Raw genomic sequence first — 9,229 nt, forward strand, 5'->3', positions numbered from 1 at the left:
ACCTAGAAGTAGAAATTCCATTTGACCCAGCAATCTCATTATTGGGCATATACCCAAAGAATTATAAATTGTTCTACTATAAAGATATATGCACAGGTATGTTCATAGTGGCACTGTTTAAAATAACAAAGACCTGTATCCAACCCAAATCCCCATGGAATACTATACAGCCATAAAAAATGATGAGTTTGTGTCCTTTGTAGGGACATTGATGAATCTGGAAACCATAATTCTCAGCAAAGTGACACAAGAACAGAAAATCAACACCACATGTTCTCACTCATAGGAGGGTATCGAACAATGGGAACACATGGACACAGGGAGGAGCATCACACACTGGGGTCTATTGGGAGGGACTTAGGGATGGACAGTGACAGGTGGGGAGGCTGGGGAGAGATAACATGGAGAGAAATGCCAGATGTATGAGATGGGGGGGATGGAGGCAGCAAAGCACATTGCCATGTGTGTACCTATGCAACAATTCTGCATGATTTGCACATGTACCCCAGAACCTAAAGTACAATAATAATAATAATAAAAAGAATATCCCCTGGTCTCCCTATTTACATGTCACTCTTTTACCCTGAATAAATTATTTTCATCTTGATATATCGCCACAGAAGAAAATTGTGAATGTGGAGAGATTTACTTGAAATTTCCTTTGTTTCAAGCATTCTAGACTTCTAATGAATTAAAATCCTACAAAAAAATTCATAATTATCTTGAATTCCACTGCTTAGTCCCTTTTACACCTTTCTGTCTTTCAGAACCACTCATTTTGATTTTTTTCTTACCTATGATAACTATCCTAAGTGATGTCCATTTCTATTAGGTTCTTTTTATGTAACAAGTTATTTTATTTTTAGGTTTTAATGCAAAGAAATAAACAAGACTGATAGAAGAAAATGAGAAGAAATATTGAGATAACGTAGATGCCTTTCATACTCTGCCGTGTAAGTGCCTATTTTGTATGGTACTGACGTAAAGTCTAGTGAATGTGTAAAATGCCATACTTACACCAGAATGAGATATACATCATCTATGGGAAATAAGGCCATCTTACATCTCTATTGCTAATTGGTCCCTGCTCCAGTGTCCTTTTCCAGAAAAAGTCTTGCTGCTATCTTTAACAAGTAGAGGGTTCCCTCCTGTGGGCAAGTAGCTGAAACAGTATCCATGGTAACAGACAATTCCAAACTTGGTCATCAAATACTGACTGAGAAGTCCCATGATATTAGAAATAGAATATGAGATATGGAAAATAACCTAGAAAGGTGAGAAATGAGCCTGAAAAAGAAGGGGATGAAGACTTTTTTAAAAAAGCAACAGCATAATTGCTAGAATGAAGGAGGAAATGGACCAGGCATGGGTATAGCAATCAGATAATGGAAAGGGAATAAAAGAGGTGGTTGGAGATGTGAGTAAAATGTTAACATAGGTACATTCTGAAGACTATAACCATGAAACACTTAGTCATCTAAAGTATGATAGTAAAAATTTAGAAATGTGAAAAAAAGTGGTAGTGCAATGAATACATGAAACATTGACATAATTATTAGCATTTGTATGTTTTTTTCTGATATTGACCACTCTATCATGTTATTCTCACATATACTCAAAAGAACAAAACATCCTAATTTTACAGATGATAACATTGAGTCACTAACACTAATAACAGTTTCTATTCTAAAATGTCATAACAAGTGATAATTATTATATTACTACTATGGCTCAGGTACTATTCTAAAAAAAATAGTCGATTATCTATTTAACAAGGTATTAAAATATGGCAAATGAAAGAACCATAATAGAGGAGGGTGTCTGGCATATTTAACATTCAGGAAGGAGGTCTTTGACTAGGGGTAAAGACCAAATGTGTAGCAGGAAAATGAGGTTAGATAAATAACAAAGACCGAAATAAGTAGGGCTTTAATAACTTCTTGTAAGGTCACAGCTTTACTCTGAGCAAGTGTAAAATCTTTGAACCACTAAATGAAGAGTAGTGAGATGATATGACGTATCTTTTTAAAAAGGATCTTTTCACTGCATAAGGAAAATAGATGATAGATAACAAACTTGGAAACAATGGGACTAAATAGAAGGATACTGAAAAAAATCCCAATGAATGTTGATGACAGTTTGGACATGAGAGATTGTGGTGCAGATGGAGAGAGAGGGTCATTTTCTAGTTTTATTTTGAAAGTACATACAACAGGATTTGCTCATGAGTTAAATGTGGAATATGATATGAGCAAAAACAAAAATTACTTCAAAATATGGGCATGATGTACTTGAAAAATGGAGTTGTCATTTAATAAGATGGGGAAGACACTAGATAAAGCAAGTTTAAGAAAATAAATGGTTTATATTTGACATAATAATGACTTCTTATTGGACATCTACTTAATATAGGATTTTCAGAAATCAGAGCTTGACGCAAAAGTTTATCTTTAAATGTGTTGTTAGAAAGTGCAATCATTGAGAAGCAAGTGTGAAGGAAAGGGGAAATAACGTAAGAAAGGAGCAAGACCAAATATCAGGTGCATAACTGGGTTATCTACTTCTTGGGTCAAGCCCCTACCAGTAACTCTAATTCACAGGATTTCTAAGACGTCACATAATAATACAAAGCACAGCAAATGAGAAGTCTAGGAGGAGGAAGGGATATGAATTTATCCACCAATTCCTTGTATCCGATCACAGATTCACCTCAAGAGTAATAACTACTCAATACCTTCAAATTTTGTGTTTATGCACACTAAGCCTATGGTGTATGCATCAGAAACAGTAGATAAGCCCTGGGATGGAAAACAAGGTACAGCTTTAAGGGCAAGTGGTAGAGCACCGTCTGGCTGTTCCCATAGGGAGTTGTTGCCTCAGCCATTGACTGGATTAAAATCAGACTAACTTGGTGTATTAGTCCATTCTCACACTGTTATGAAGAAATACCTGAGACTGGGTAATTTATAAAGAAAAGAGGCTTAATTGATTCACACTTTGCAGGCCATATAGGAAGCATTGTGAGTTTTGCTTCTGGGGAGGAATCAGAAAGTTTCCAATTATGGTAGAAGGTAAAGGGGAGCTAGGAACTTCATCTAACTGGTACAGAAGGAAGAGCGAATGGGGGTAGGTGCTAGACACTTTTAACCAGATATCATGAGGACTCATTATTGTGATGACAGCACTAAGCAGGGGCTGGTGTTATATCATAAGGACCCACCCTCATGATTAAATCACCTCCCACTGGGCCCCAACTTCAGCATTGAGGTTGCATTTCAACATAAAATTTGGGTAGGGACATAGATGCAAATTATCATTCCACACCTGGCCTTTCTGAAATCTCATGACCTTCTCACATTTCAAAATACAATCATATCTTCCCAACAGTCCACTAAAGTCTTAACTCATTCTATCATTAAATGTCCACAGTCCAAAGTATCATCCAAGATAAGGTTAGTCTGTTGCACTAATGAGCCTATAAAATAATAAAAGAGTTAGATCCTTCCAAGATACCTTGGAGATAAAGGCCTTGAGTAATTACTGCCAGTCCAAAGAGAGAAATCTGCCAATTAAAGGAGCTACAGGTCCCATGCATGTCTGAAACTCAACAGGACAGTCATTAAATCTTAATGCTCCAAAATAATCTCCTTTGACTCCATGTCACCATGGCACACAGGTGCAAGGGGTAGGCTCCCAAGGCCTTGGGCAGTTTCAAACCTTGTGGCTTTGCCAGTTTCTCTCAAGGACTGGCATTGAGTGCCTGCTGCTTTTCCAGATGAAGGGTGCAAGATATTGGTGAATCTACTATTCTGGGGTCTGGAGGATGGCACCCCACTTCTCACAGCTCCACTAAGAAGTGCTGCAGTGGGGACTCTGTAGGGATTCTAACTCCAGATATCCCTTCTGCACTGATCTAGTAGAGATTTTCCATGAGGTCTCTGACCCTGCAGCAGGCTTGTGCCTGGACATCAGGCATTTACATATAACCTCTGAAATCTAGGTGGAGTCTTTCATGCCTCGAACCTTACATTCTGTGCACTCAGAGGCTTAACACCACATGGAAGCCACCATGACTTATAGCTTGCACCTCTGAAGCAGTGACCAGAGCTGTACCTTGGCCCCTTTTAGCCACAGCTGGAGGTGGGGTGGCCGGGATGCAGAGAGTATGCCAATGCTGCACAGGGCAGTGGGGCCGTAAGCCTGGCCCACAAAACCATTCCTTCCTTTTAGGCTTTGGGGCCTGTAATTGGAGGAGCTGCCACAAAGGTTTCTGAAATGCCTTTGAGGTCTTTCACTATTGTCTTTGCTATTAGCACTTGACTCCTCTTTACTTATGGAAATTTCAGCAGCCCGTTTGAATTCCACCACTGAAAATGGACTTTTCTTTTCCATGAAATGGACAGGCTGCAAAGTTTTACATTCTGCCTCTCTTTTAAATATAAGTTCTAGATGCATGTGAGCATAGGTTGTTAGAGGCAGACAGGACACATCTTGAATGCTTTGTTACTTAGAAATTTCTCTCACCAAATACTCTAAATCATCAGTCTCAAGTTCAAAGTTCCACTTAGCCTTCGAGCGGGGGCAAAATTCAGTCAGGTTCTTTGCTAAAGCATAGCAGAAATGACCTTTACTCCAGTTCCCAATAAGTTCCTCATTTCCATTTGAGACCTCCTCATCCTAGACTTCACTGTCCATATCACTATCAGCATGTTGGTCGCAACCATTCAACAAATCTCTAGGTAGTTCCGATCTTCTTCTCATCCTCTTGTCCTCTTCTGAGACCTCCAAACTGTTCAAACCTCTGCCTGTTACCTGATTCCAAAGCTGCTTCCACATTTTCAGATATCTTTATGGCAATGCCCCACACCTTGGTACCAATTTTCTGTATTAGTGCATTCTCACACTGCTATAAAGAACTTCCCTGAGATTGGGTAATTCAAAAAAAAAAAGAGGTTTAGTTGGCTCATGGTTCTGCAGGCTGCACAAGAGGTATGGCAGCTTCTGCTTCTGACAAGTTCTCAGGAAGGTTCCAATCATGGTGGAAGGCAAATGAGGAGTGAGGAGCTTTACATGGCCAGAGCAAGAGGAAGAGAGAGGGGGGAAAGTGCTGCACACTTTTCCACAATCAGATCTCAAAAGAACTCAGTATTGTGATGACAGCATCAAGGGGGAATGGTGTGAAACCATAAGAAACTGTCCTTCTGATCCAATCATCTCCCACCAGGCCCCACTTCCAGCATTGGAAATTACATTTCAACATAAGATTTGAGTGGGGACACAGATCCAAACCATATTATTTGATAACTAAGGTGAAAGTCTAGAGACAATTGACCAAGGACTCTGGATAAAGTTAAGCCTGGCATCGTGTAAGATTAGACATTAAAGGTATCAGTGCAATATACCTTTAATGCACGGATACCTTTAATGTCTAATCTTACACGATGCCAAATATACCTTTAATGCACCAAATATAGATAACAAACATGCTGTTAGAAGTATGAACTTGGGAAAACTGGACACCATAGATGAATTCAAAAAATATTCCATACATGAAAATATTGATGTATTTGACTACATCATATCAATCATTTATGGCTAATAGAGTAAGAAAAAGAGAGAAAAATATTTGTAACAGGTAATGTAAAGTTTTAATTACCTTAATTTACAAAGAGGTCATATAAATTAACTGAAAATACATCCAATAGAAGAAATACATCCAATAGAAGAAAAAAATTAAATAGCATTAGGGAAACTAATGTAGATGACAGTGTGATGGATGAAGCAAACCACCATGACACATGTATACCTATGTAACAAACCTCCACTTTCTGCACTTATACCCCAAAACTTAAAGTATAATTAAAAAATAATAATACAAAATACAAAAGGAAAATTTACATTTAAAATGATCCAGTTGGCTGAGCCTGCCCTGGGCCCAATTGGCTCCACGTGCCCTCCCCTCACCAGGCCGCTCTCCAGACTACCTCGGGTTGTGGGGCAGCCCATGCCACTGTGAGCCTCAGCTGGCGCCGACTCTGGGAGGCTCCCAGAAGGAAGGGAAGGGACCAGGGGCACAGAGCTGAGCATTGCCAGGGTGGGCAGCAGAGCACAGCCCCTCTGCCGGCAGCAACAAATGTCCCTGCACCAGACCTCTGGTGAAAGAAAAGATGTCGTGCTGGTTAAGAGTAGTTTCCACCACTTGTACTTTGGCTTGTCAACATTTGCACATAAAAGAAAAAGGCAAGCCACTTATGCTGAATCCAAGAGCAAACAAAGGAAAGGCATTTACTTTACAAAAGCTCCCAAAATAAAGATATTCAAGTTCCACAGAAACTTGAAGGAAAAAAGAAAAAAAAAAAAACAGACTAGCCCTTTGGAAAAATAATCTACATAGCAGGAATACAAGAAAGAAATGAGAAATTGTTTTATAGAATGCTGCAAGGTGCCATTGAGAGGTTAATACCAATTGTATGTACACTGGTTGTTGGTCTTGCCTGCTCCCAGTATGGACACATCTTTAAAAGACCTAAGGAATTATTTCTATCTCAGACAGAGGTCATGTTAGATCAATTGTGGATAACTGACCAAAAAAATCATGTTAAAGCTGTCATAGTGATTGATGGAGAGATAATTCTGGGTCTTGGAGATCTGGGTGTCTATGGTTGGGACTTCCAGTAGGAAAACTTTGTTTGGATACAGCTTGTGCAGGAATACAGCCTGAGAGACACCTGCCCATGTGCATTGATGTGGAAACTGATAATATCACACTCTTAAAAGACTCGTTTTACATGGGCTTGTACCAGAAATGAGATTGCACCTAACAGTATGATGACATGATTGATGAGTTTATGAAAGCTATTACTGACAGAAATGGCTGAAACACACTCATTCAGCTTGAAGGCTTTGGAAATCATAATGCATTTAGGTTCTTGAGAAAATTCCGAGAAAAATATTGTACTTTCAATGATAATATTCAAGGGACAGCTGCAGTAGCTCTAGCAGGTCTTGCAGCACAAAAACTTATTAGTAAACCAATCTCTGAACACAAAATCTTATTCCTTGGATTAGGTGAAGCTACTCTTGGAATTGCAAATCTCATAGTATGTCTATGGTAGAAAAGAGCCTGTCAGAAGAATGCGCACAAAAAAAAATCTGGATTTTTGACCAGTATGGTTTATTAGTTAAGGGCAGGAAAGCTAAAATAGATAGTTATCGGGAACCACTTCCTAACCCAGTCCCAGAAAGCATACCTGATACTTTTGAAGATGTAGTGAATATCCTGAAGACTTTAACTACAATAGGATTTGCAGGTGCTAACCGTCTTTTCACTCCTGATGTAATCAGAGCCATGGCCTCTATGAATGAAAGTCCTGTAATATTTGCATTAAGTAATCCTACAGCACAGGCGGAGTGCACAGATGAAGAAGCATATACACTTACAGAGGGCAGGTGTTTGTTTGACAGTGGCAGTCCACTTGAGCCAGTGAAACTCACAGATGGGCAAGTCTTTACACCAGGTCAAGGAAAAAATGTATATATTTTTCCAAGTGTGCCTTTAGCTGTTATTCTCTGTAACACCCGCCTATTAGTGACAATGTTTTCCTAGAAGGTGCAAAAGCACTGACAAGCCAACTGACAATAAATAGCCCACTTGCTAATACTCAGGAAGCTTCTATTAACATTGATATTTAAAAAGTTATTGATATTTAAAAATTGATATTAAAAATGAAGAACTAGCCCAAGAGAGACTTTATCCACCACTTGCTAATATTAAGGAAGTTTCTATTAACACTGATACTAAAGTTACATAATACTGATATGCTAATAAAATGGCTTTCTGATACTCAGAACCTGAAGACAAGGCCTAATATGTTAAAGAAATAGTATGACGGATTGAATATGATTCCCTGATGCCAGATGTGTATGAATGACTGCAATCTGCATTAAGCCCTCCTGCAATAACAGAATAGAAGCAGTCCCCTGACAAATACTTAAATACTTTCTGTGCTCCAGGGGACCCCTGTTTTTCAGACAAGAAGAGATAATGTTCTCAGTTTTATGGTGTCTTCTGTGTTTTGCTCTTCCTGTCCACTTTGGTTGACGTATTTTTTTCCATGCATCTCCAAATCTCATAGGGTGGACATGCTGATGGACTGAATTGCCCAACAGCACCCCACAATCAGTTAATTGTGATGCTTTAATTCTAACATGCAGTTCATACCACATCCAGGAAATGTAAAAAGTATGTTTGTGAATGTCTTCACATGTATGCTAATTTAGACTTACCAAAACATTTGCTATTTACGATTATGGGTAATAATCTTCTCTCACCTAGCTCTTTTACAGTTACTAAAATAGAAATTTGCTTTTATGGATAGAAGTACAGAATTTAGAGAAGAAACTAAATTTTCACCAAATTCCAAGGAAAACACTGTCAGTAACTAAAAATGTTATTCTATATTTGCTTTATCTTACCTTCTTACTCTGAAATTCCCTTATAGCAGACAGAACTAGGGAAATATTAAAAATTTACTCTATTTAATTTCTGGAACTAAATCAAGGCTTAACTATAACATTAAGAGAGTAATCGGAACTACTGCTGCCTTTAAATAAATAAAAGTCATTGTTTTCAACAGTGTATAAAAATCACAGTGAGGGCCAGGCATGGTAGCTCACACCTGTAATACCTGCACTTTGTAAGGCCGAGGCAGGCGGATCACAAGGTCAGGAATTCAAGACTAGCCTGGCCAATATGGTGAAACCCCATCTCTACTGAAAATACAAAACTTAACCAGGTATGGTGGCAGCTATAGTCCAAGCTACTCGGGAGGCTAAGTGAGGAGAATCACTTCAACCCGGGAGACAGAGGTTGCAGTGAGCCAAGATCGTGGCACTGACTCCAGCCTGGGTGACAGAGACTCAATTTCAAAAAAAAAAAATATAGTGTGATCTATTTAATAAATATTTCTTTTTAAAAAAAGATCCTTTTTATACCCTCTTGGTATGTATGTGATGTTATCAGTCTTGATATTTGAGCCAAATTTGAGTGTGTAGGCATCTATTCTGCCTCTAAGGAGTAAGGACAATAGTTGTTTAAGCCTTGTATTTTGTGGTGATCTTCTGCCTACTTGTTCCTTCTAGTAATGAAAATGAGTATTGAAGTCTCTAATAATTTTTTTTCAATTGTTTCTTCCCCCTTCAATTCTTTCAGGTTTTGCTGACAGAATTT

General features: G+C 38.6%; 1 pseudogene; it reads left to right on the top strand.

Moving 5' to 3' along the window:
- The first annotated feature begins 6,150 nt into the window (after positions 1-6,150).
- Positions 6,151-7,625, top strand: LOC116565939 (annotated as a pseudogene).
- Positions 7,626-9,229: the final 1,604 nt, after the last annotated feature.

Source organism: Sapajus apella, unplaced genomic scaffold (genome assembly GCF_009761245.1).
Source record: "Sapajus apella isolate SASKATOON/1434 unplaced genomic scaffold, GSC_monkey_1.0 scaffold42, whole genome shotgun sequence".
Taxonomy (NCBI): Eukaryota; Metazoa; Chordata; class Mammalia; order Primates; family Cebidae; genus Sapajus; species Sapajus apella.